The sequence below is a fragment of the Podarcis melisellensis genome (genome assembly GCF_964234715.1).
Source record: "Podarcis melisellensis genome assembly, chromosome: 5".
NCBI lineage: Eukaryota > Metazoa > Chordata > Lepidosauria > Squamata > Lacertidae > Podarcis > Podarcis melisellensis.
Genome location: NC_138537.1, coordinates 71,320,142 through 71,347,545, shown reverse-complemented (window position 1 = coordinate 71,347,545; position 27,404 = coordinate 71,320,142). Strand labels below are relative to the sequence as shown.

At 39.8% G+C, this 27,404-nt stretch overlaps 1 protein-coding gene across 13 annotated transcripts in view; it reads right to left on the bottom strand.

Moving 5' to 3' along the window:
- CTNNA3 (catenin alpha 3) overlaps nucleotides 1-27,404 on the bottom strand; it is a 564,841-nt gene that overhangs the window by 466,204 nt on the left and 71,233 nt on the right. The window lies entirely within an intron of this gene.

Sequence of the window (27,404 nt, the reverse complement as noted above, 5' to 3'; positions counted from 1 at the left end):
ACCCTACAGGATCTGCCTTGATCTGACCTTACTAGACATGACTTTGTCTTACTTGACCTAATTTCACTGCATATGACTCTACCTTACCTTCCCTTACACTCTACTGCCAGTAGGTGCCACTGTTCTGTTCCACTTCCCTTGTGAGCCTGGAGACAGCCCAAGCAGGACAATAATTTATTTTAAATGGTCTTAAGAAATGGAAATGTTTTAACTGTGGTTGAATTAGTGTTGCACACAGGCCCCATATCCTGATTCAACCACATCATTAAAGAATATACTGTATCAGCCCAGCAACAGACAGGAGACTCTTTTTCAATAGCAACTCAAAACACTAAATGCTTAGTAGAAGGAGGAACAATGAATTTGTTTGTCCATGATGATATAATTTTACAGTTTCCAGTAGTATCCATTTGGATACCACATTGATACAATAAAGTGTTTGTTGTTGTTTTTTAAATGCAATAAACAGAAACAGTAGGAATATAATCAGAAGATACAGGTCATGGCTTCAAGTTTCTTATTTCAAAGAACAATCATAAGCACAACAGAAGCATTTTCATGAAAGTTCTGCATGTTTCAGGTAATGCATATGGGTTAATGAGTATGCAAACAATGCAACACAATCCAATGCTATATTCTGCCCAGTCAAGGAAATATATTAATTTTTCACTGGAAGTACTTGTCACTATGTAAAGAACAGAATTATTTATAGCACTTTTTGAGTGTTCAAAGTTCTTCACAAACCTATTAATCCAGACTACTGTGCTGACCAGATTGCTAGCACCAGCTGCTCATCTTAAGCACAATGGAGAATCATCATACCCATTCTCTAGGATTCCTAGCTATTCATGAACCTGATCCTGATTGATCTCAGTACCCTAAGTAGGTCAGTTTGTTGACCTCATCTTGCAAATAGTGAGGTTCATTTAATCCAACCTAATAGGTTCACGGCTGAGGTGAGATTTGAACCTGAAGCACCGGCAGAAATAGTTCAAGATACTATAGTACCAAGAGTACAAGATGTACAATAATCAAAACTAGAAAAAATAGAGTGAGCAAGGAAACTGAGAAAAGAAAGAACCGACATTTTAAAGGAGCAAAACGTTGGCTACCGCTATATAACACATTCTGAACAGAGAACAATAAAATATAATTTTAAGAAGATTCCTGGAGAAAAAAGCACCCAAGGTTAGCACTTGTAGCTGCACAAAACATCCTGGGATTTGTAATTATGAACTAGAGCATGCTGGCATCTCGTCTTAGATAAAAAGCTCAAAAAAGCAGCATGTTTATTTTTCTAGTAACACAAAGAAAATAAATTCCCTGAGCTTATTTCTACTTTGCAACTCAATTCCTATTCAGCCACATTTTACAAAAATAGCAAAAGGGCAGGAAAAGTGGGGGTTGTCTTTTATTTTTTTTAAAAAAATATTATTATCGTTTAGATTTTTGTGTCGTTTAGATTTTCTATCCTCTGCCATAAAATCACTAATAAATGCAGCTTAATTACTGTCTAACAACGGTATGAAGGTTAATTACACTTGCACATGCCTCAAGATCCATTAATATTTTTCCTTGCAGCTTTTTCCTATTTCCCCACGCACAAATGTATAATTTTCATGTAATTCACATTTTGAGAATTTGTTGCAGGGAGTATGAATAAAAACAGTCCTGGAAGGGCTGTAGCTCAATGGTAACGCATTTGTTTTGCATGCAAATCGCCCCAGACTCATTGCCTTGCATCTCCAGGTAGGTCTGGGAAAGAGCCTATTTGATGCACTTGAAAGATACTGCTGTTATAAACAATGGGTAGATAGATAGATCAGTATCTGTCTGCTAAAAAGGGGGGTAGGCTAGAGCTCTCCATTAATGGCTGTATGAACAGAAACAATCCTTTAAAATGGAAATATTGTTTCGTATCTTCCACCTGTGTAAAGTCTGCAAGTCCAGTGAATTCAGATTAAATATAAAAATCAGGTGGGATGAAAACTAGTTTATAGGAATGACACTTTGTGATGGTGCTCATTTGGGGCCAGATCAGATTAGAATCAATATGGCAGGTCTTGGAAGAGGATACCAGATGTGGCAGTACTGGAAAGCAATACTTTTCCAGCATGCTATCTACAAACAGCTTGAAGTACAATCAAGAAACATATAACCTATTCTAACTGCAAAAGGAAGGAAGATATAAGATTACAGTGGTACCTCTGGTTACGTACTTAATTCGTTCCGGAGGTCTGTTCTTAACCTGAAACCATTAACCTGAGGTACCACTTTAGCTAATGGGGCCTCCAACTGCCGCCACCACACGATTTCTGTTCTCATCCTGAGGTAAAGTTCCTAACCCAAGGTACTACTTCTGGATTAGCGGAGTCTGTAACCCGAGGTGTTTGTAACCCGAGGTACCACTGTATATAGAAACTATATTCTGGTGTTCAGATTTCAAGTTACATGAAGCATAGCCCAAAATCAGTTACCAGGAAAAGCATTTGTGACAACTTTACCAAGTTGTAAATGTGAGTTCTTATTAAATTACAGTCATGATCCACCTCTCAAGCTGTCAGCAATCATGCTAAGAATTATATTAAAGGAGATGGCTTTGCTGGCTGGATTGTAGATATTTACCAGAACCCTTTTAAAAAAAGAAACCAATATCTTACTTGTTCCTTGGTAAAAGAGATAAATTAATGCATCTTTTAAAATATGCATCTAGCTAGGGATAGTTTTCAGCCGGTGTGGCATATAATTGCCATTCTGCATCATATTACTACTCCACAGATATATTTTTCACCAGGAAGTATCATATGAGCTTAAGTTATTGTGTGTTTCCAAATACATCATCAAAGGGGTGATGAGATAGTGGATAGTGGAAAATGGATTATATATCTATCCAAGAACCTGAATACTGTTGCACGCCACCACAGTCTTCAAGCGAGAGTCCAGGGGTTCCAGGCGCTTACCCATAGTTTGTGTTTGCTTTTGGAAATGAGGCACAGCAGAAACTGTGGTGTATTTATAATATATGGTTTATTTACACATATATACAACCTGAGCCTACAATGGAGGGGTTCACAAACTCATAATACTACCCCCCTCCCCCCAAAAAACAGACACCTATCCCCAGATGTACAACAAACATCTTTCCTGGAGAAAAATCACAGACAGGTTAGCAAAGGCGTTGGATACACATTTTCAAAAACAGATAATAAAACCCAATTACTCCACATAATAGCATTCACTTTTTAAAACTTTAGGATGATTTTGAGCTTCACTACCACAACATTTCATTCTCATTTTGTTCTACATGAATTCTCAGCACCATTTAGAAATTCAGCTGGCCACTGAGGTTCCATGCTTCAGTTGGTGAAGTATTACACTTCTGAATTTTTCAATTTCTTATGCACACACCAGTTGCCACCCACAGGCATGTACATCATATCCACTTGTACTGAAATCAGAGAAAAGAATGTATTATCTGTTGTAACCAGCTTTTTTCATATGCATTGTGCACCGATTTCATTCAGTGTATGTGTTTTGACTTGTTCTCAGATACTTTTAGTTTAATATTTTTAAGAAATCCAATTAGTAGCCTCTTATGGGATTAGTGTCATTTGGATTTGTCCTTCACCAATACCTTCACCAGTTTGTGGATCCATTCTGCAATAAATCAGCTCAGACTCTTCAGGTATATAATCTTTCCTGGTCTTGGATGCAGTTTGATTCCAGTGAGCTGTTCTTAATACTTGGTCTAGATTCATGTGAAAGTGTCAGGGTTGTAGAGACACACAACACATACAGAATAGATTTCACCCCACCCACCCCGATTATTTATTTATTTAGAATACTTAAACTCCACTATATAGTTGCAAGAGGCTCTCAAATATTGTTACAAAATAGTCTCTCAGTGAGATGAAATCAAACTCAAACTAATACAAGGAGAACAGATGGCATTATGTCCATATGATGCCAGGCTGAATCTAGCATCTATTTCCTTGTCTTCCCTGATATTGTCCTTACACTATCACCTACTAGGCAGCAATTCCTATTGAGGTAATCTGAGACAAGGGAGTTGGGCCGAGCTCCTAGAACTCACTAAGCCCATTGTGGAAACAGTCTTCCATATTATATTTGCAGCAGGGGTGGGCAACCTTTTCCTATCAGTCCTCTGGGAAATCTGTTAGTGGGTGCATGCAAGCAGCGGGTGAGCCAGAACCAATGATGGGGAGAGTCAGGGACAAAAGCACTCCAATTGCTCTGGAATAAATGTTGCCTTGCTTCAATTTTCACATATGTACCTCAGATTAGAAATCCAAATCATATATGCGTCTGTTTAGAACTAAGCCCTACTGAGTTTTGTGGGGTTGCTCTCAAGTAAGTATACAGAGCATTGTTTAGTTCAGCAGACAATGTACCCACTATTCTGGAAAGCAAGTGAAAGTATTTCCTTTTCTAACTTTAGCATGCTATATACATGTTCATAAATAAATGACTCCCCCGCCCCAAGTCATACAACTATGAGAAAGGGGGAAATAAAATAAAATGCTGGCCCTTCCAGTTGTTCTGAAACCACATAGAAAGGAGAGGGGGCTTTTAAAAGCCAGGAAATAAAATAGAAAGGAACATAAAGGAAGGAAATCTGATGGGATGGAAGAATGGGGTACTTTCAGATTGTGTCAGACACAGAAAATGAGTCAGGAGCCACGGGCTGTCCACTTGTTTATTGGCAATTGCCCGTTTCAGAAACAGCTGTTTCTATTCTCCATTCTTCTTATCAAGTTTTATCTGCACTATATCTTCCTAAAAGAATAATCCTATAAAATAGGATTATTTTATCTATAAAATAAAGCAGCAAAATGGGCACCATTGTTGCTACAAAATGTGTGAGAGAAGAAGTTGCATTGAATACTGTAAGAAGCGCCATTCCGTGCCCTATAAGCCCTGGATGCCTTTGCCCGGTAACACTGTGGCCCATGGATTGCAGCAAAATACTGGGGAAGGTTTTGCCCAGTATCTTCTCTGTGTGGTGGGCTCATGAGGAAAAGCTGTCCCATGAGCCCTTGCTGAAGAGGGGAGGGGAAAGCCTATATAAGGCTGCTCCCCTGGAACTCACAGCCATTTTACCTGGTCTGACTCTGCACCCTGCTCCCCCAGTGAGACCTTGCTTGGTTTGCACCACGGAGAGGTTCAACACTGGCTGACTCCCATCGTACAGGTTTGGAGTGATCCAAACCCTGCAGATCCATTCCATCAACATGGGGCTTGTGGAATGATGAACTGATCCTGGGACCCAACGCCATGCAAACTCTTGCCCTGCCTGCTGCTGGCAATAAAGATTTGGCCTGATTTTATCCCATCACAGTTGTACAGTCTGGTTATTTTGCTGCTCTCATGGGTCACATAATGCGCCTGCCTAGGCAATGTGGAGTTTGTGCACAGGCGCATTCTGCACCCACTTCAGGATCTCTGCCAGTAAAACTGGGCCAATACAGTATCAAGAATGACAGTGCAATAACATCCCTGCAATCACAACCCCCCAACAGCAGAGAGAATGGAATTTATTCACATTATGAGAAAAATGATGGACGACATTGAGATGGTGGCTAAGCTTGCTCAGTGATGCCAGGGATTCCAGTTACTGAAAACCACACCTGTTTCTGTTTCCTACAGGGAACTACCCTGGGCTCTGTTTCTTGTTCATGCTAGTACAGTATAAAGGAATGTTTCTTTAAAAATACAGTTTGTTAAGCAAGAGATTCAAATTACACTAATGAACACTAAAACTGATCTTCCAAAGTCAGCCTGGCATATGTTAAGATAATACATTAATGAAACCTGAACACGTTTTAAAGTGACATACAGTAAAACTAATGCAAAAGAATTTATTCAAACATGATTATTAGGCTTCCAATTTTCCCTAACGTTGACAGGAGGCTTTTAAAACAAAAATATATAAATCATAGTATTAAATGGAAAAAGCCTCAAATATTTAGTAAGGGGAAATCATAAAAAGATGGAGCCCCTCTTTAAATATGAACTTAATAATAAATGACAGTCAAAAATGTGTTTTGTGTAACCAGAGAATATTTACAGGCTGCAAGACCATGAAGAAGGAAAAAACTATCTTAAGCCCTTGAGTTCTGTACTGAATGTTAATGCATTTGTATATGATAGATTTAATATGAGAACCAAGAATAAATGACTTTCAACAGCTGCACTCTGGACCTATAAATCGCTCTTGGTACTGCAAAATCCATACAGAGGAAGAACAGCTGTATAATTTACAGCATCAGCATTTGTCAAGAAAAGCAGCCGGTACAGGTCCTTTTTCAGCTTCAGAAGGCACCTTCGGGGGGGGGGGGGGAGTGTTTGCAGAGAACATACTTGTATAATTATGAACAGCCTACTTGCATAAGTAAATAATTACATTTATTTAACTTTCACATTGCTACACACAGCATCCTCTTTAACCCTTAATAGATCTAAGTAAAATTCAAAAAGCATAAACACCATGGCAATTTTAATGCAATTTTAAAAGTGTGAAGCTAATTACCATTTGCTTTATTATGCTTTGCCAGAGTTATGCTATAGTAAAGTAGGAAGACCTATGCAACTTCACAGGGCACCCAAACCATGAGCTAACAGGTAAGACAGAGATTTGATGGGAGTTTCTTTCAACATATTTCCCCATCTATTATCCCAAAGACAGGCCTAAAAGACACAGCCAGCATTCATATATCAGTTTCCTCAATGTTTAAGAATTACAGCTCCTTTGAATATTAACACATCTACTCCTCTCATATTTGATTTATTTATTTTATGAACCCAAAGCTTTTAAGATCTGTTTCACAGATTTGGGCTAAATGAATGTGGTATTTACAGCATTTTCTAGGTACTAATTGTCGTATTATTTCTCAGCATTTAAACTATTGTTTCAATTCCTGCCTAAAAGCAAAGGAAAGAGGACAATTTGCCTTAATTCCAATTCAAGCATTTGAAATCAAAATCAAAATTTTTCAAATACTTCAAAATTCACTTTGGCATTAGGATAGGAGATCTTTAATTCTCTTTCTCCCAGCACTGTTGTCCTATTGTGGACCAGGCCTCATGCAACTGCTATGTGCATTAGGAGAAGCTCACATTCACTCCAATAGGAAATTCCATCTACAATGGAAATAAACAGACCCAGGACCCCTACCCACATCAGAGGAAAGGGTTAAAGCACTGCTAAAGGTCACACCATGGTCACACCAAATTGCACCTGCAATTTATTTTTCAAAAGGCATTCACTCAATTGCTAATTGTATGGTCTATCCTAGTATCCTAGTTTCTTACCAAGATTGAAGAACTCTGGACTGAACCACTGCAGCTGCCTACATGTAAGAAACTAGTGCAACCAGGATTTGATTTGCTTTTACCATGGGAAAATATTCAGAAATATGAAACACACACACACACACACACACACACTGCTGTAGTCTGAGGCACAGTCCAGAATTCTACCTCCTTATTTGGAGAGTGTATGAAGCAGCTCTGAAACTTAACATTCAAAGCTATGCACCAAGGTTTTAATTCTGAAAATTCAACTGGATCTTGGATTGCAAAGTTTAATTTTTGTGCATCTTGGTATTTCAAATTCCTTTAAGCTCAGATGTTGTTAAGTTGTGGGTGAACATATCAGATGACACAGTAATTCTTCAAACAGGCCAGAACAGAACTGAACTGAAGGGTTCAGCCAGCCTGCTTATATAGAGCTCCACTAGAATGCAACAGTAACCATTTTCTGTAACTATCCAATCACTGAATGTCACTTTTGATCCCTTATTTGCATATGTGGACCTGAACTATCTACAGTATCCCCCTGCTGGCCCAGGGTGAGAACTTCAGTACATAACAGATGTGTCATCTGTTCCTGTCTTTCCCAAGTTCTCTTCCACTTCCAGAAAGCTAGAGAAAGAGAATATTGTATGTGCAAAGTAGAGATGGGAATCCTTTTTTTTATTTTTAGTTTTAAGGACATCTGAAATGAGACTAATATTAAACACTTACTGAGAAAACCCTATTAAATTCAGTATATACTGCCATAAGAAAAAGTCTTCAGCGGTCTACTTAAACAACTCTTTCTATAAATCTGTGCCATAGTTAGTGAAAGTACAGATACTTGCCTGATTATTTATGGGGGCTTTGTTGGAAAATAAAATCACCCCTGGAAATCTGCCAGGATCTAAGAGTCAAATGCCACATTATATTGCATTCAGATATAAGATTAGACCCACAATCTTGTCAGTGTTGCAAAGCACCCTCAGAAGGAAGGACTTTGCCGTAGTGAATTGGAGGGAACAGTGCTTAATCCTTTCCCTGCCACTTTTACACAGGAACTTCCTTTCCACAAGTCACTCCCCTTCTCCGGACAAAGGGTTCCACTTCAAAAACCCATGTCTCAGGAGGTAAATAATTGGTCTGAAACACTGGCAAGAAAAAAGCACCAGAAGGCAAGAAATTTAATTGGAAAACTGGCTGGTGGGGGGTGCTTTCTACAGTATAGGGCAAGTAACACATCTCAATAATAAATGCATAATAAAGGATAATTTAAAGGAATGTAGGTTTTCCATATTTCAAAAAGTGAAAATCCAGACACAAAGGTTGTTGACCCCTGCTCCAAACTAATCAACAAATTAACACAGGGAGATGGTACTTGTGCCCCTGGTTCTATAATTCACAATATTTAATTTTTAAAGACAAATAATGCTATGTTTTCTACTAACTTCAGTAAACTGACAACAAATCACAGCACATAGTATTACCAGCAAAAGCTCTACCGAAAGTACTTTAGCCAATGCAAATGCAAAAGAGATTTTTTGTTTGTTGGTTGGTGAATCTAGTTTATGCTATGGCTTAAGTGTTTCTAAAGAACCTCTGACTTCTTTTATTGAGTTGGAGAAGTTTCATTTATATGAGTTGCACCTAAGCCACAGAAAGAAAATAAACTAAATTATACAATCTTTAGTAAATGGATTTGGTGCTCAAGATAAAGATAAAGATAACTAAAAACAGGTTTTTGAACCAAGAAGAAAAGTAGAACTGTTTTTAAAATGCTATTAACTAATTTGCCAACCTGCATAATCCCCAAACAGTACTCTGCTTCAGTAATTGTTTTTAAAGTAAGATAGATTTGGAAAATAACCAAGAATTCCTTATCAGTGGCTTACCTCTTCCTTAATTTGATCTAAGAGAACTATGGTGATTTTCCATGTGCATGCTGATTTAAAATAAAAAAGTTTTGAAGTCATCTTGAAGCAATTAAGTGTACAGTATATATGAACAAAAATATTTGTAAATACTGTACATTATCAGTTCCGAGTAAGAGAAAAAGGGAGAGTACTTTTGTTCAAAATCAGATATGATTGCTAGATAGGCATGCATCTATCCATCTCTATCAACTCTAGTTGGTAGCAGACAGTATTTGCTAGTCTAATTAAATGCCAAATCTGCTAAGAAACTATTTTTTTTAAAAAAAAACTTCTATTAAGAGGAGTTCTGAATTTCTACAGAGCCTTGATGTTATTTCTTGAAGTTCAGACCACATCTGGACTTCTATGTGGTCTGTATATGACAGATGTTCAAAGTGCATATTTCAGGAGTATGTACAATTTAGATGCATTTTTTTAAAAAAAAACACTAATGAAATTATTCTGATTAACAAATATCTTTAAGATACAAGAATGGCTGCCATCTAAAGAGACAACATAAACCACTTGCTAATGTGCAGAAGAGTACAAGGCTCATGGGCAAGTACCCTTGTGAAATTTGGGTGTTCAATTTAAAAAAAAAAATTTTAACTAAGCAAAATACTAATTGCACCCAATGCTTTGTGAATACTTCATCATTTAAAAAATAAAATATGTCTGAGAATCAATGAGAGCTACTGGCTCGCTTTATAATTATATAGTTTAATACTTGCAATAATTCAAAATTACTTCAAAAAGATCAAGAACCCTGCATTTATTTTCTACCTGTGGCAAAAGGTTCATTTGTTCCCATAATAGGAATGAGAGAATGTTTTTTTATCCAGAGAATAAAATAATCTCTGGACCACCAAGATTCTAAGTCTTGCCACAGGACATAAAAGTGAAATGTTTGGCTAGTAGTGTCATTTAAAAATGTAGAATCTCCAATTTTCCTGTGCTGGTTATTTCCATAGGTATGGATAGTGAGCTTGAGTCTCACATTGTGTCTGATCTACAACAGGACTGTCCAGCTTCCAAGAGATTGCGATCTACTCCCACTATTAAAAATCTGGCAGTTGTTGTGCTTTTTTGGGGGGAGGATGAGCCAAAGTTGTTGAATTTGGGGGGGGGGCAATCAGGGTCCCATGATCGACCAGGATTAATCAGGGACACCCCACGATCGACTGGTAGATCGCAATCGACCTGTTGGACATCCCTGATATACAACATCCAATTGCATCCGTTACAAATTCTAATTTTTACATCTCCATTTGTAAATCTAATGGTTTCTTACTGCAGAGGGATCACCATTGTGAAAAGTGCTGTTGTAGTGCAATGAATCATGTAGTAACCCATTTATTTTGAATGGGGAATTGGAAATGCTTTTATTATCTCTCTTAGGCCAACATTATGGTCCTTTTTGATGTAGCACAACTCCTGTGCAAGGATCACCTCATTTTCTTAATTACAATCGCCTTATTCCTGTGGCTGTAATTTGTTTTAACTGTTTTTAATACTGAATTTTAAATTGTTGTAACCCACTCTGAGACCTGCAGGTGATAATGATAATGATGATGATAACGGATTAACTGTTTGTCCAAAACCAATTCTGTGTGAAAACAGCAGAATTTACCATGCCACAGAGAAGGCTTGGAAACTAGCAACACCGAAGCGTTTGGATTTGATATCCCACTTTATCACTACCCTAAGGAGTCTCAAAGCGGCTAACAATCTCCTTTCCCTTCCTTCCCCACAACAAACACTCTGTGAGGTGAGGCCGAGAGACTTCAAAGAAGTGTGACTAGCCCAAGGTCACCCAGCAGCTGCATGTGGAGGAGCGGAGACACGAACCCGGTTCCCCAGATTACAAGTCTACCACTCTTAACCACTACACCACACTGGCTCTCACTACACCACACTGGCTCTCTGATGATGCAGACCAACATAATATGGTATTTTCAGGCAAGTGCTTCCTCATGAAATAATCAGATGTTACAATCCCCACACAAGGATGGTAAGAATCAGCCCTGTGCCTATCTAGTTAGCACATCCCCACAGGGTACAGCACATATCGGTTGCTGATCGATTATTGAAAGTATATTGTGGTCTGAATGTATTCTATGGACTGCAGTGTTAGAAATAGAACACTTTTAAGATATAAAATAAATTCAACCTCTGTTCTGTAGCCCGTATCATTCACAGATAACCAAACACCACTGGTGACAAGGGAATGTAGGTGGTATATTTTTATTCAGGACGTGTAAATACCTTCTGAAGAATATATTAGGAGAGTTATAATTCCACCTGACACCAGTAATAAGATTACTCACTGCTGATGTAACTGAAGTCACAGTGCTCCTATGAACAAAATAATGTTCAAAGCAGCCCTCAGAACCTGTTCTTTTCTCTTCTTACACATTCCCTTCCTGTCAGAACAGAACAGAAACCCATTTCAGTGGATTAAAGGAAATGACAGGAAACATGCAGAGAAGTCTATCTTCCTGCTAGAAAGCCTTCTAGGACCTGATCTGTTCTATCAAACAGCTGTCCTTGAGTGCAAAAGGAAACTTGTGGACATTCCTTGCATGGATGCTCTGGTTCTTCTTTTTGAGAATTTGCCATATATTTGATTAAAAAAAACAGATGGGTTGGTGGGATTGAAGACCTTTTAAGATCTGTAGCTATAAAGTGAAAGAAAGCTCTATAAAATTTATATATTATGAGAAAGTGCACAATTTGACTTTAAAAACTGTATGTCTTGCATAAATATTTATCTGACCTATTCTTATGACAGAGCGGTGGTTTTTCAGTACTATTTCACTGTGAGCTTCAAGGAGAACAAATTACAAAAACCAATATACTCTCTTACAGAGAAAAAAATCAGGTCACACTTTAAACCACATCCCAACTTTTCACATATTGAGAAGATGGAACATAAATAGAGAAGAGTGACCAAAGATGATAAAGGGTCTGGAAACCAAGACTTATGAGGAACAGTGGAGGGAACTGGGTGTGTTTAGCCTGGACAAGAAGAGACTGAGAGAAAATATGATAGCCATCTTCAAATATCTAAATGTCTGTCACATGGAGGATGGAGCAAGCTTGTTTTCTCCTGCTCTAGAGGGCAGGACTTGAACTAATGGATTCAAGTTACAAGCAAGTAAACATCAGGAAGAACTTTCTGACAGTAAGAACTGTTCGAAAATGGAATGATCTCCCTCAGAAGATGGTGGGCTCTTCTTCATTGGAGGTTTTTAAGCAAAGGTTGGATGACCACCTGTCATGTATGATCTAGTTGAGATTCTTGTATTGCAGGGGGTTGGACTAGATGACCCTCAGGATCCCTTCCAACTCTGCAATTCTATTATTAACTATCTGATTTTATTAATAAACCATGTTTTACTTTAAAGTGCAGTCTGCACTGTTATGTATCACACTTTTTTGCACAGCTGCTGTTGGATGGGTGGAGGTTTATTATAATTGGTAATTTATACTTAGATTACCAACTATACTTAGATTCTTACGGTGGTAGCAGAAAAACAGTGCTGAAAAAATAAGTAACTGGTGTATGAGATGAAGTGGAGTGGGAAAATAGTAATTACCTGACCCCTCCATGCAACCACTAAACCCCACCCACCACCACCACATGATGATCCTTCACTCAGCACTGGCAGAATATGAGAAATATGGCAAACTCAAGTTAATATTCTGGCTGCACTGTTCTGAACCACATAAAGTTTCTGAACATTTTCATACCGCCCTACAAGTAGTAATAGTAGTAGTAGTAGTAGTAGTAGTAGTAAGGCATTTGGGGATTTACTTATTTATTCTCCCCAAATATGTTGGTCTCCATGGTATTTGTGTCAATCAATATGCTACAAACAAATCACTAGTTGCATCCATTAGGAAATGAGGTAGAAGTCCTTTTTTCCAACTTGATGTTCTAGAGAGGCAATTAAAATGCATCCAATATATCATTACCAAGCACATTATCTCAACTTCCTTCATAACATCTCAGTAGCTGCCCAGTGTAGAGGTCAAGCATAGTGAAGATGTCCTTGTAATAACTCCTACTAGAAATGTTTGTGTGTAAATGTAGCCTGATGCAAATGAAAGATTTTTGATGTCAAATGAGCAGTAGGTGGAGGTCAACAGATCAAATACAAACACAAAATCTATTTTTTAACTGAGCAGACATTTGCGTTTGGGATTATTTTGAAGTGATTTTTAAAGCATTTGTCTTTGTATCTAAAATTGTGACACAATCTGGAAGGGATCAAATGTCACATCCTTCATCCCTGTTTCCATTTACCAGAAAAACAGCTGACTGAAAGATGAAGTTGGAATATGTGTTGCAGAGATGCAGTTAACTGGTTGCACAGTGATCTCACCACCCCTAAAGCAATTGTTGCTTCATAAGAAAGGGGCCCAAATACCCTATGGATTCATTGACCACTGCAGTGAAGGAGCAGAAAGTATTTCCAAACTCCATAAGAAGAAGAAGAAGAAGAAGAAGAAGAAGAAGAAGAAGAAGAAGAAGAAGAAGAAGAGTTTGGATTTGATATCCCGCCTTTCACTCCCTTTAAGGAGTCTCAAAGCGGCTCACATTCTCCTTTCCCTTCCTCCCCCACAACAAACACTCTGTGAGGTGAGTGGGGCTGAGAGACTTCAAGGAAGTGTGACTGGCCCAAGGTCACCCAGCAGCTGCATGTGGAGGAGCGGAGACGAGAACCCGGTTCCCCAGATTACAAGACTACCACTCTCAACCACTACACCACACTGGCTCTCCGAGAAGAGAATTGTCATAAATAGAATTGTCAAAGTTCACCAATCCACTTTCATCCTCAGGACTTGCAGCAGTGATGGGACACATGGCAGAAATGTGTCCTTTCTTACCAGCCTAGGAGAAAAAACTGGCAGTCACTAATGCTTGCTCTGAGCAACATGAATTAATTCTGCTGACTAGATGTAGTCTTCTGCACCTAAACCTACCACCCCAACCCAACTTTATATTTCAAAAACCACAGCCCTTTTCAGATATGAATCTGGGGTAAAATGAAGGCTGGATTACTGCAATGCTCGCTGTGTGGAGCTGCCCTTGAGATAGGTTCGGAAGCTGCAGCTGGTGCAAAATGTGAGGACTGACAAGAATACCTGAAATATAATCTCACCCTTTTATATACTAAGCGATCACTGTGCTCTGGAGGTGACGGCCTCCTGCAGATACCATATTATCATGAGGTCCGTTCCACACAATTTAGGAATTGGGCCTTTCGTGTTATGGCAGCTACTCTTTGGAATTCACTCCCTCTGAATCTCAAGCAGGCACAGTCTGTTGTCTTCTCAGTGCATACTGAAAACCTTCCTCTTTCAACAAACCTTTTTAAACTGAGATTTTTCCCTGTCTCAAAGAATTGTTTTTTTAAAAAAATGTTTCATTGTTTTATCACTTGTTGTTTGTCACCCTGGGCTCCTTTGGGAGGAAGGACAGAACATAAATTTAATAGACAAGCATGTTTTGGGGTGAGGGAAAACAACACACCAACAGGCTCCTCTGCCACACTACACTTGTTCATCCAAATGCGCGTAGGGCATGCCACCTTGATGATGTTGACATTCCACACAAACTGGTTAATCTGAACTGGTTTATTAACATGGCTCATAACTGAAAACTGCTGCCACTTGTTTGAGCCAGGAAATGAGGAGGAAGAGGGAAGCCAGGAGGCTCAATCATATTTAAGGAGAGAATGGACCATTAACCCACTGGGCATTAATGCAACATATTCCAGTAGCCATGTTCCTACAGTCCACTAAGCACAGGGGTCATTGTATAGTAGTTAACAGTATGAATATGAGTGGGGGGGCTATGTCCCCCAATCTATTTAGATGTTCAGAAGTTTTAAATTAAAACATATTCGGTGTTTTATAGAACACCAGAGGAATACCACCAAGGGTGGTAGTTATGGTTGATTGAGGAGAGCCATTTTCCTTGCCTCCACCTTTGTATCCACCTCTTTAATATTACGACCCAGAAATTCTTTATCTGTATGCTTGATTCTCCTTGTGAGAGAGGCATAGCAAATTACAAAACATCACATTAATTTGTCCTAAGGGCAATGCAAGTTTTCATGGCCTTGTTATTCTCTTCCCGTACGCATATGACAAACACTGTTTACCTATAGCTGTTATTGGTTTCCTATCTCTGTGGTACATTTTAATTGTCCTGGGAATGTAATTGCCTAAAATATCCCCTGATTCAGGATACTTAAGGAATATTAATGACAAATGGTTTTTAATTTAATCACCATAACTACAACTATCTCATATTTCGCAGAGGTTTCTGTGCTAAGGTTCAGTTATATGCATTTCTGCAGAAGAAGATAAATAAGAAGAGTTATGCACCATGCATTCCTCATCTATTAACATCATAATACTACACATTTACATAGAGGTTAATGCTCACTGTGTTCAATGGAGCTTACTCCCAAATAAGTGTGTTTAGGACTGCAGTCTTTCAGTGCAATCTTATGCATGTCCACTCAAAAGCAAATTAGTTTTACTCTCAGGTAAGTGAATATATGGCTACAGACTAAAAGTGTTAGCCATAAAAAATAGCATGGAAACATCCTGCCTGTAAACTTTTCTGGGTTTTTTGCAAGGCACACCAAGGACAAAGGTTCTAAAAATAGAAGAAAATATTTTCCTCAGATTCAAAGAAAGATTCATCTTCAGAAACCTTCAAAGTTACTGCTGGAAGAAGAAAGAGAGAGACAGAAAACCTAGTTGCTCTGAAACAGAAAATTGTGTATCATCCCATTTAGTCCTGGGATGGAAGAGGGGAGTAATTGGCCAAGCATCTAAGATTGCTCCTCAAGTACATGCCTACACACACGCCCCCAATAGACCATGGCTTTGTTGAACTTCCAGGATAGACTACAGGTTGGGCCAGACTTTTTATTTTCCCTTTTAGCTTGTTTTCTGCAAATCTGGTATATCAGAAAACTTGAAACTTAAAAATAAAAACTGACCACAGAGAGAGAAAATTGACATACATGCATGCAAGCCCACAATGGACCTTAGGTTTCCAGAACCCACGGAGGGTGACAAAGTACTAATGCAGAGGTTTTCAACCTTTTTGAGTCCACGGCTCCCTTAACCAACCACATTCTTTCTGCAGCACCCCTGGGGGGCTCATGAGCCCCATTATGTCACCCCTTGCCTGCAGAGCTGGCAGCCTCTCAACCTTTTTCAAACACCCTCCTTTGTGGAGTGTTCCCTCAGCCTCCTCTCCCCTCTGCTTGGGAGTCCTCTGGCCACTACCCCTGGTCTCTGAGCTGCCCATCCTGCCCCAAGGAGAGATGCTACCTCTAACTCCCCCACAGGGCCCTGGGAAGAGGATGCCCCCAGCCTTAGTGGCCCAACGGAGACTAGCCAAAGGTAAATTTGAGACCAGCACCATAGGCACCGGGCACTCAGCTCCCAGGCATGCCTTGCATTCAGCAAGCACAAGAAAGCCAGTGCAGCGTCTGCCTGCCCAGTCTCGCACTTGTCTGTCCATTTTCAACAGCATGGGCTGCCAGACTGGCTGGCTGGGCTACAGAGAGTGGTTGCTCTTCCTGTTCAGTTCCTGGTTGCAGTGACTCAGCCTCTTCTACATTTATGCACACCTTTAAACATACCCACTCTGCACTGGACACCAGGACTCGACACCCATCCTCCCTTCCATTCTGAATAGATGAAAAGTTATTGCTCATATAGGTCCCTTTTCCCCATCAGTGGGACAGGTGTTGGGGGACATGCCCACACATTTTTCCCTGTCTTTTTCTGCTCTATTAGATGTGACAGCCACTTTGTGTTATGCCACACCCTCAAGGCAGCCATTTTATGACTGTTGGATATGTCACTTTCTCAGAATTCCAGATGTGTCCACTAGCCTACGAAGTTTGGCAACTATGTTCCTCTAAAATGAGTATGCCAGGAGGAAAAGCATGAATTTTCATGCTGGTCTCCTTAATGAAAAGGAAACGGGAGCTTTCTGCCACCACTCTTATGGTAGGAACACTGCAGATCTGAAGGTTGCAGTGGGGGCCATTTTATATTGCTGGATACCAACAGTTGAGGAGGTTGACTGATGAGTGCACCTCTAAACCTGTATTTTGCAGAATTGGGCATTTGCAAAACTAGGCATTTTGTTCCTGCTTTGAATGAGGACAATTTTTTTATCAAAGCAAGAACTACCCACTGACCCTATACCAAGCAACAGGGGCTCCTCTGCGGTATGGTCCAGCCACAGAATTCCTCATAGGAGGCTGGCATGTTAGGTCACCATTGGCATAAGAGGAACAAGGCAGTGGCACAACAGTTAAAGAAAAAGGCAACTACCTTGTTGATTGGTCACAACTGGGAGGAAAGGCATTAAACCATTAAGATATACTGTAACACATTACATGTGGGGCTACCTCTGAAGATGGTTCAGAAACTTCAGTTGGTGCAGAATTAAGCAACCAGGTTGCTCACTGGGGCAAGATGGTTTGAGCATATAACACCATTCCTGACCTGACTGCACTGGCTGTCAATCAGTTTCCAGGCCCAATTCAAAGTGCTGGTCTTTACCTTGTTGTTGTTTAGTCGTTTAGTTGTGTCCGACTCTTCATGACCCCACGGACCAGAGCACGCCAGGCACTTCTGTCTTCCACTGCCTCCCGCAGTTTGGTCAAACTCATGCTGGTAACTTCGAGAACACTATCCAACCATCTCGTCCTCTGTCTTCCCCTTCTCCTTGTGCCCTCCATCTTTCCCAACATCAGGGTCTTTTCCAGGGAGTCTTCTCTTCTCATGAGGTAGCCAAAATATTGGAGCCTCAGCTTCACAATCTGTCCTTCCAGTGAGCACTCAGGGCTGATTTCCTTAAGAATGGATAGGTTTGATCTTCTTGCAGTCCATGGGACTCTCAAGAGTCTCCTCCAGCACCATAATTCAAAAGCATCAATTCTTCGGTGATCAGCCTTCTTTATGGTCAGGCTTTCACTTCCATACATCACTACTGGTCTTTACCTATAAAGCCTTAAATGGCTCAGGACTACAATATCTCAAGGACCGCCTCCACCCATACAAACCGACCCAGACCCTGCAATCATCATCTGACGCCCTTCTCTGTGTGCCCCCTCCATGAGAGGTCTGGAAGGTAGCAACATGATAACAGGCCTTTTCTGTGATCGTTCCCCATTTGCAGTATGTTCTTCTGAGGGATACTTGCCTGGTGTCTTTGTTACATATCTTAAAGTGCCAGGCGAAAACATTCTTCTTCTTCCAGGCCTTTGGTTAATTAAGCAATCTATGGCCTTTTAAACTGGGAGGTATTATCTTAGTTTGTTACTATGTTATGTATTTTTGTGTTTTTTATATTGTAAACCACCCTGTGATCCTCAGATACAGGGCAATATAGAAATAAGATTGCTAAAGGAATTAAAGAGATTTTGGCAGAAGAATCTAATTTATTAAAAATGGATGAAGTCCTTGTTCATTTGTGTGCAACCCTTTAGGCTACACCATAATAAAATGTTTTTAAATGTATGAAAATTAGCTGCTGTCATTTTCCATATTCAAGAAAACACAAGCTGTTACTCAGGAATTTAAATTGAGGTTTTCCGTAGTCTGACTATACCTCTGAAATTTGGACAGATATTCACAATCAACAATATATGTTGTTGTTTCAAAAAACTGAGATTTCAATAGAGTTAGAGGAAATATTTTCTTCTAGCATTGGCCTATTTTTTTTCATATTCAGATCAAAGAGTACCGAAATATTGCTGCTCATCATTTTCTCTATTTTCAGCTTGTCCCTGAAGGTATTATCTGATGTAATGCTGAACTCACTGGCTTTTGGGATCAAAACATTCTCATAACCCAGGATCCCTAAAGGTTTCTGTGATCAGCCAAGCAAAATTCACAACAAATGTGGAAAATTGGAAAATGTGATTTATTGAAGCTGTAGTAGAGGTAGCTTCAGATGCATATTGCACTGTTCTTTTTTAAAAAGGAAGGAACCAGCAAAACAAAGACCTCATTCATTTAGTTTCAGAAAGAAGGTGAAAGTCTGTATGTATACTCGATGCTTTCTCCATTCTGCAGTCCACCTTGCCTTTATACCTCAAACTTTGGGGTTAGAGAGTTGCATCCAACTAAGTTTTAAAGATTAGAGCCACTTAAATTAATGGACCTAAGTTAGTCACGTCATACATAAGAGCCTGCTGGATGAGGCCAATGGCCTATCCAGTCCAACATCCTGTTCTCACAGTGGCCAGCCAGATGCCTATGGGAAACCAACAAGCAGGATTTGAGCAGAAGAGCACTCTCCCCTCCTGTGGTTTCCAGCAACTGGTATTCAGAAGCATTGCTGCCTCCAATTGTGGAGGCACAGAATAATTATCTTCCAACATTCATCTTCATTGGATGCCCATGAGTTATGATAAGGGGGGACTCCATCCACTTTCTCCATGACATGCATGATTTTATAAACTTCTATCATTGCATCTTTTGCATTTTCTCTAAACTAAAATGTCCCAAACATTATAACTTTTCTTGATCATGTTAGTCTCCCTTTTCTGAACTCCCTTTTCCAACTCAACAGTACCCTTTTTGAGGTGAGGTAACCAGAAATGTACACTGTTCCAAATGTATAACAGCATTGGCAGTTTTATTTTAAATTAGTTTCCTATTTCCTGCATCACAGGGAGTTGGACTAGATGGCCCTCGTTGCTCCTTCTGTTAGTACCTTCTATGATTCTATGATCCCTAGCATGGTGTCTGCCTTTGCCATGACTGCCAAACCTTGAGGTGACATCTTAATCAAGCTATCTACTAAGACCAGGAGGCCTCATTCCTGGTCCGTCACCACCAGTTCAGACCCCATGAGCTTTACACTTGTTTACATTGAATTGCATTTGCTGTTTTACTGCCCATTCATTCAGTTGTGAGAAGTCCTTTGGGGTCTCTTCACAATCTTTTTCTGTTCTAAGAACTAGGAATAATTTAGCACTCTCAGCAAACCTGGCCATCTCACTCCTAACTCCATTTATGAACAAGTTAAAAAGCACAGGTCCCAATACCACTTTCCACTTCTCTCCATTCAGAGAACTGTCCATTTATTCCTACTATTTCCTTCCTGAAACTTAACCAATTCCTGGTCCACAAGAAGACCTCTCCTCTTATTCCATGACTGCTAAACTTACTCATAATCCTTTTGTGAGGTACTTTGTCAAAAGCTTTTTGAGAGTCAAAGTATACTTTTAACCCCCTCCCTGAAACATCACACTTGGGCTTGCACTGAATGTAGTACTGCCAGCCTAAGATCAGCAAACAGAAGAAGAGCATATTTTCTACAGTGTTTATATTCACTTACATGTAAGATTGGGTATGTATTTTAGTTGGCAAATGTATTTTATTGGCAAAACCTATTTGGTGTGTCGCAACTTTCTGACTAGTTGCAGGACCTTAGCCAGACCTAGCAGAGTAAACGCAGAATCCATGGAAGCAATTGGCAACTTGGCTGCAGACAGGATAGACAAAGCAGGAACCAGGAACTTGTAGTTAGGTGTTTATTATATACAGTGGACTATTTACAGGAACAGAACACAGATCTTTTGCTAGCTCTCTCTGACACGACTCACAACTCCTACACTGACACACAGAACTCTAAACCTCTGAACTAACACATTCCAGTTAGTAGGCCATTAATTAGCACTCCTTTGAAAGAGCTTGACCAATCAGGGAGATGTCTCCATGTCTCTGTTATCACCAGGCAGACTTACTCCTTCACATGACCTTCTGGCTGGCTGCCAAACCTTAATTGACTCTGTGTGAGTAGCTGCACGTACACAGTTTCCCAACAGTATGTATTGTATTATGCATTTTATTTTATACAGATGCAGGTTTCATCACATGTATATTGTAATTTCAGCTTGTTAAGAAATTGAACTGCATCCTTCTCATATTAATTCTTACAAGTCTGGCTGATGAAGAATTGATCAAGTTTGGCTGATGAAGCATTGACCAAAACAGATTGGTTATCCGGAAACTCTGTTCCGAAGATATTTGGTGACAGATTATGTATATATCGAACTTTTGAATTATTCTACCACGACTGGTGAAGAAGATTTAGAGACATTGGTTGCAATTTCTGATCATTTGTATCAGTCTATAAGTAGAGTTTAGTGCCGTTGTTATTGGCCATTATGTTGTGTTATTTTGTTCAACTTTAACAGTTATGTGGCAGGTAGTATTAAACAGAGTAAGCCTTTTTTAGATTTGAACTATTAATTATGGTGAAAGCTTCACATGTTGATATACTGTCTCTCAGACATCTTATTACTTATGTGTGCTCCACCACTGACTGCAAAAATATATGCAAATTTGTGTGTTCTTTTGCAAGTGCAGCAGAAAGCCCAATCCACATGCAGTATACTGGGCCCAAAATATTATGTTAGCACATGTGATCATTGCTGCCCAATGGCAGATGCTCTTCATGAAGAATTGTATATAAGTTTCTTCTAATAATTTTGAACATTCCATTCCATGACAGGATGAAGAGAGACTGAATTAACCCTATGAATACAGTAGTTTCGTCCTTTTGTTCTATCTGTCACCCCTACTCAATTGCAATCTTTCAGCAAATGTCATAGGCTCTTCCACACTTACTGCTAAATAATTTGCTTTAGCTCTGAATTCTACTTCAAAGCTATTTTTTTTATTTCTGAAAGTTCAGTTGTCTGAAGCATAACTGTTGTACCCATCAGATACTAACTGGTATTGTGTGATTCCTTATCTTTAAAATCAGTAAACTACAAAGGAAGTCATTTTACAGTTAATTTGTTGCACATGTTGGTGTAGAAAATAGGACTGTTTCTACTCACACACCAAAGAAATTATGTTCTTCTTTAAGATCAATTACAGATATAGTCAACAGGATAAAGCACTGGGAAATGCTGCATCCTGCCATTTAAAGACAGGATACTTTACTAGAATTATTTTTCTCCAGAGCTTCTTTTTTTATTTAGAGCTCTGATAATACCAATATGGTGCTTTAATGCAATATATAGATGATGCAAAAACAGAATCAATCAATTGCACCTGATTTTATATAGCCTATAATATGCCCTAATATTATGTACATATTCCTAGCTACGTATTGGGATATGGCTATAATGGATTTTAAAAGTTTCTTATTCATACATGCTCAGGCACACACATTTTTCTATGACAACACACATAGCTACTTGACATCCTTTCGCAGGGCCTGCAAGACGGAGCTGTTCCGCCTGGCCTTTGGTCCGGGCCCAGTTTGCCCCCCCCCCTCTATGGGACCACTTTGCCACTTTGGGCCTTTTATCGGCTCATGTGGGACCAACGTGGATAGCTGGTGAATACTTGGGGTTCCCAACCCTTATGGATGTAATTCGTGCGCAGTCATTTAATTTTATCCTGATTCTAATTTTTAAGCAGTATTTTAATCAAATGTTTGATTGTGTTTTAATGTATTTGATATTTGATGTTAGCTTCCCTGAGCCCAGTCTTGGCCAGAGAGGGCAGGGTATAAATAAAAATTTACTTACTTACTTCCGTACTTACTTTCCCAATTTTCCATTACACTTCAAGGCAGAAGGAAGTTTCATTTATTTCATTGAAGTTTACTCCCAGGAAAATGTGTACAGCACTGCAGCCTAAGCACAATATTGAATATCCTGATGCTTTTCCTCCTGATTCATAGGCAAACAATGATAATTTCACATTTCAAGGGGTGGAACTCTAGTGCATGCTTTTAAAATGCAGCCATGATTACCCCACTCTCATATTATGGTTCAAAACAACATTCTGAACCAAAGGCCCACTTACCCCAGCATTCTGTTCTCAAAATGACTAATGAGATGCCTATGGGAAACTCACAAGCAGGACCTGAAAACAAAGCTGTATCCCCCTTGTGATATTCAGCAACTGGTATTCTCAGAGACATAGTTTCCAGTACTGGAGATAGTACAACAGCCATCACAAACAGCAGCCACTGAAAACCATATCCTCATTGAATTCAACTAAAAGGATAATCAAAGCTGGCTGCTGCTGGTGAATTCCATAATTTCAATTACGCACTGTGTGAAGTAGGGCTTTCTTTTGTCTGTCCTGAATCCTCCACCATTCAGCTTCATTGAATGACCCCAGGTTCCAGTATTATCAGAAACAGAACAAAACCTTTTCTCTATCCACTTTCTCCACACCATGCATAATTCCATACAACTCTATTATGTTCCCTCTTGCTTGACTTCTTTCTGACCTGTACATCTAGAGTAGACTCACTCATAATATGTCAAGATTTGTTTTAAAGCACTTACAGAACACAGGGTGAAAAGGAGGTATGTAATCTTTATGGCACATATTTTGTCAGCCATTATAACACATCTCTTTCTCTCCATTTACCTATATTTTGCCAGTCACAGCATCTCACTTTTTTTCTATGTCTACCCCAATTTCAATTTAAAATTTAAGCCTTTACTAGTCTACTGCATTTCCCTTTTCTCTTTCTTCATGGTGCACACACATGCACGCACAAATGGATTATCTTGCTTCACCTGCCAGCTTCCTTGGTTTGTGAAACATAAGATGAAGAAAAATGACGCTTTTAATGACGCACTTCTCCTTCCCAGTACCTATTTTCATGCAGCAGGTACCACAGCTCTGTAGTAACAGGTGCAAAAACTGTGGGCATTATTTGGCTAAGTTTTATTCATTTCAGACTCACTGGAATTAACGGACATTACTAATTTAGGTCCATGAATTTCAATGGGTCTACCCTGAGCAGACTTAGTTGGATACAACTCTCTCTATATTAGATCTGTACAGAACTGCAAATCTTGCATATCAAATGAGACTTCTTAATATTTCTTGACAAATTAAAATGAACAATGAGGGTGAAATGGTCTTCCTATCATGGTGCAAGAAGCCATCCCATCCTATTCTAGGAGCAGCCTTTCATATTGCAAACTGCCCTGTAATCCTTGGATGAAGGGCAGTAAAAAGGGGGGGCAGTAAAAATAAAACCCTTGCTGGGTTTGGTAGACTCCTAACCTGCAGAGTGGAGCCATGGACTCCTGCCCAGATACCACCACTTTTTAAGAGAACTAGAAATTCAGACATAGTCCTGCTCTTTGGGGAACATTTCATAAGAAAATCGCTGAACATAAAAGCACTTAGGATGAGAGGGGCTGGTTACATAAAGTTACTTCCACCAAAGGACTCTCACAGAATCAACTGTCTGCAGGAGTCCAAAGCTTCTGTAAACAAGACATTACAAAATTACAACCATGGTAGCAACAAGCACACTGCTAGCACATACAGTTCAATGTTTGTGACTTCATGTGTTAACTACAATGGGGGCCAGCAACATCTGGAGGACCACGGATTCCCCATGCCTGTCCTAAATAAGAGAAAGAAAAAGATGCAGACCCAGGAAAAAAATGATAGCTTTAGCATATCTATCTATCTATCTATCTATCTATCTATCTAGCCATCTATCTATCTATCATCTATCTATCTATCTATCTATCTATCTAGATATATTGGTCAAATGGATCCTACTATACAAAAAGAAGCAATGGAACAATGAAGGGGAATTGCCCTAAATACCATATTTTTCCCGCAGAGAAAGTTAAAAGGAAAAATCCAAAAGAACTTTTGTTGTGGTGATAAATACACCAGATTGTCTTAGTAAGCACTTAGCTGCCAATCCTTTAGACATATCAGTCACTAATTTTTCTAACAGCTGATATACCAAGTGCACAGACACTGTAAGACTGTCAACTTCAGAGTCAAAGTTGCTGTAGTTCTGACAGGCAATTGATATACCATGCAGGCTTATGTGAAATGCACTTACAGCATTATAAAAATGGTGTTCTGTCAAAGTGTGTGCCAACCACTATAAAAGATTCTAGAGGAAATTGTGTGTAGCACTCAAACAAACCACCCAGTACCTGTGGATATATTTAGGCATTTAAAGCCATTCTGAAAGGATAGTTAGCCTTTTTCATGTGTGTGTTATTGCCAAAAATATCACAAGAACATTCTTTCATATAAGTAGATATTCTATAATATTCAGCTTTTCAAAAATCTAACCATACTATGTAATAATTCCACACAATCAACTTTAAAAACACACCCACCTGGCAGCTTCCATTACTGTGGGAAACAATGGAACAAACACCCTGTGCTCTCCGCTCTGGATGCAACTGAATGAACAGGTGTGCCTGAGGCCTACTCTAATCAATGGAACTGAGGCACACAGTTAAATCTAACTGGATGGTGTTTTTTTGTGAGGTTTAAAGCTCACAAATGTGAAAAGTCATTAATTTTTCATCAATCCATTCCAAATCATTTTTAAAAAGTGTCCTGAATCTATGTGGCAGCTGTCTGTCGGTTTAATTTTCCTTTGTCCATCAATAAGATTCCAACTATTGCTTTTCCAATTTGTACCCCACCCTATTCTCAAACCTGAAGGTATGTGAGCAAATATAAAGCCATAATGCTTTCTCATCAAACCACTATGCTCCTAGGAATGAAATGTGAGCACTCCACTGCCTTTTGTTCCTTTCTGCAAGAAAGAAGAGAGGTTGGGGTGGACAAGAAGGGCTGACTCTCTGACTTTCCTTTCTATTTCTCAGGTAAAATGGTGTCATAGTGACCATCTTTTGTGGAAGGGAAAAAAAGAGCAACAGGACTGCATCGGGGTACCACTTTTCACAAAAAATGAAATAAACATCTAGAAGTTGATACTTTGGAAAATCATTTCATCATTTATTAGGGTTGCTAGTCAACCAGAAAACAAAACCCCATAGTTTCTTTAAGGTGTGTGTGTGTGTGTGTGTGTGAGAGAGAGAGAGAGAGAGAGAGAGAGAGAGAGAGAGAGAGAGAGAGAGAGAGAATATCTGCCCCCACTCTCCATCATACTGGAAAATCAGCTACAGTACAAAAGGAAGTCTTATCCTTGCCCGCAATACATGAACTTGTTACAGATTAGATGTAAAACCATACCCTCCGACATTTATCCGATGAAAATAGGGACATCCCATTCCATAACGATAATTTTACTATTTATACACCACACATCTTATTGGGTTACCCCAGCACTCTGGGCAGCTTCCAACATATATAAAAACATAATAAAACATTAAACATGTTTTTTAAAACCATATACAGGATTACCTTCGGATGGCTTGGGGGTTGTATAACTCCTTACCCTCCAACATTTTTGCATTGGAAATAAGGACATCTTAAGGGAAAGTGGGACATTACGGGATCAAATCGGCTGGGTGAGGACTGCAGGGCCTGCTCCCTTCCAGGGCCTTTTCCAACTGGCCCAGGGGGCGTGGCCCAAGCCCTCTCTCCCAGCTATAAAGGGACTCCTGCTGCTGGGAAGCCTCGGACCATCGGCTGGGTGAGGACTTCAGGGCCTGCTCTCTTCCAGGGCCTTTTCCAACTGGCCCAGGGGGCATGGCCCAAGCCCTCTCTCCCAGCTATAAAGGGACTCCTGCTGCTAGGAAGCCTCGGACCATCGGCTGGGTGAGGACTGCAGGGCCTGCTCCCTTCCAGGGCCTTTTCCAACTGGCCCAGGGGGCGTGGCCCAAGCCCTCTCTCCCAGCTATAAAGGGACTCCTGCTGCTGGGAAGCCTCGGACCATCGGCTGGGTGAGGACTGCAGGGCCTGCTCCCTTCTAGGGCTTTTTCCAACTGGCCCAGGGGGCGTGGCCAAGGCCCTTATTCCAAGTGGTTAATGTGTTTTAAAATGTCTTCAAGCAGTCGGTGGCAATTTAAATTTGTATTTCTCTTTTCCCTTTTTTCCTCTGTTGGGGGTGGGTGGGTGGTATGGATATTTGGTTGGGGATTAATTTTAGCATAATTGTTCTGTTTTGTTTTCTGTTGTTTTATTGGTTCTGTATAGTTTGTATTTTGTTTTTAAGGGGCGGGATCTGGGCTGCCTGGGAGTGGGGCCCCAGCCAACACGATGGCTGGGACAAGTTCCACAGGGGCGGAAGCACTGGGACATCCGATCTCGGTGATCATGGGCAGGAGGCGGAGTTACGCTAAGACCAGACCATGTCATTACCGAGGAGGCAGGTTTAGTCGTTGTTTGAAGACTATC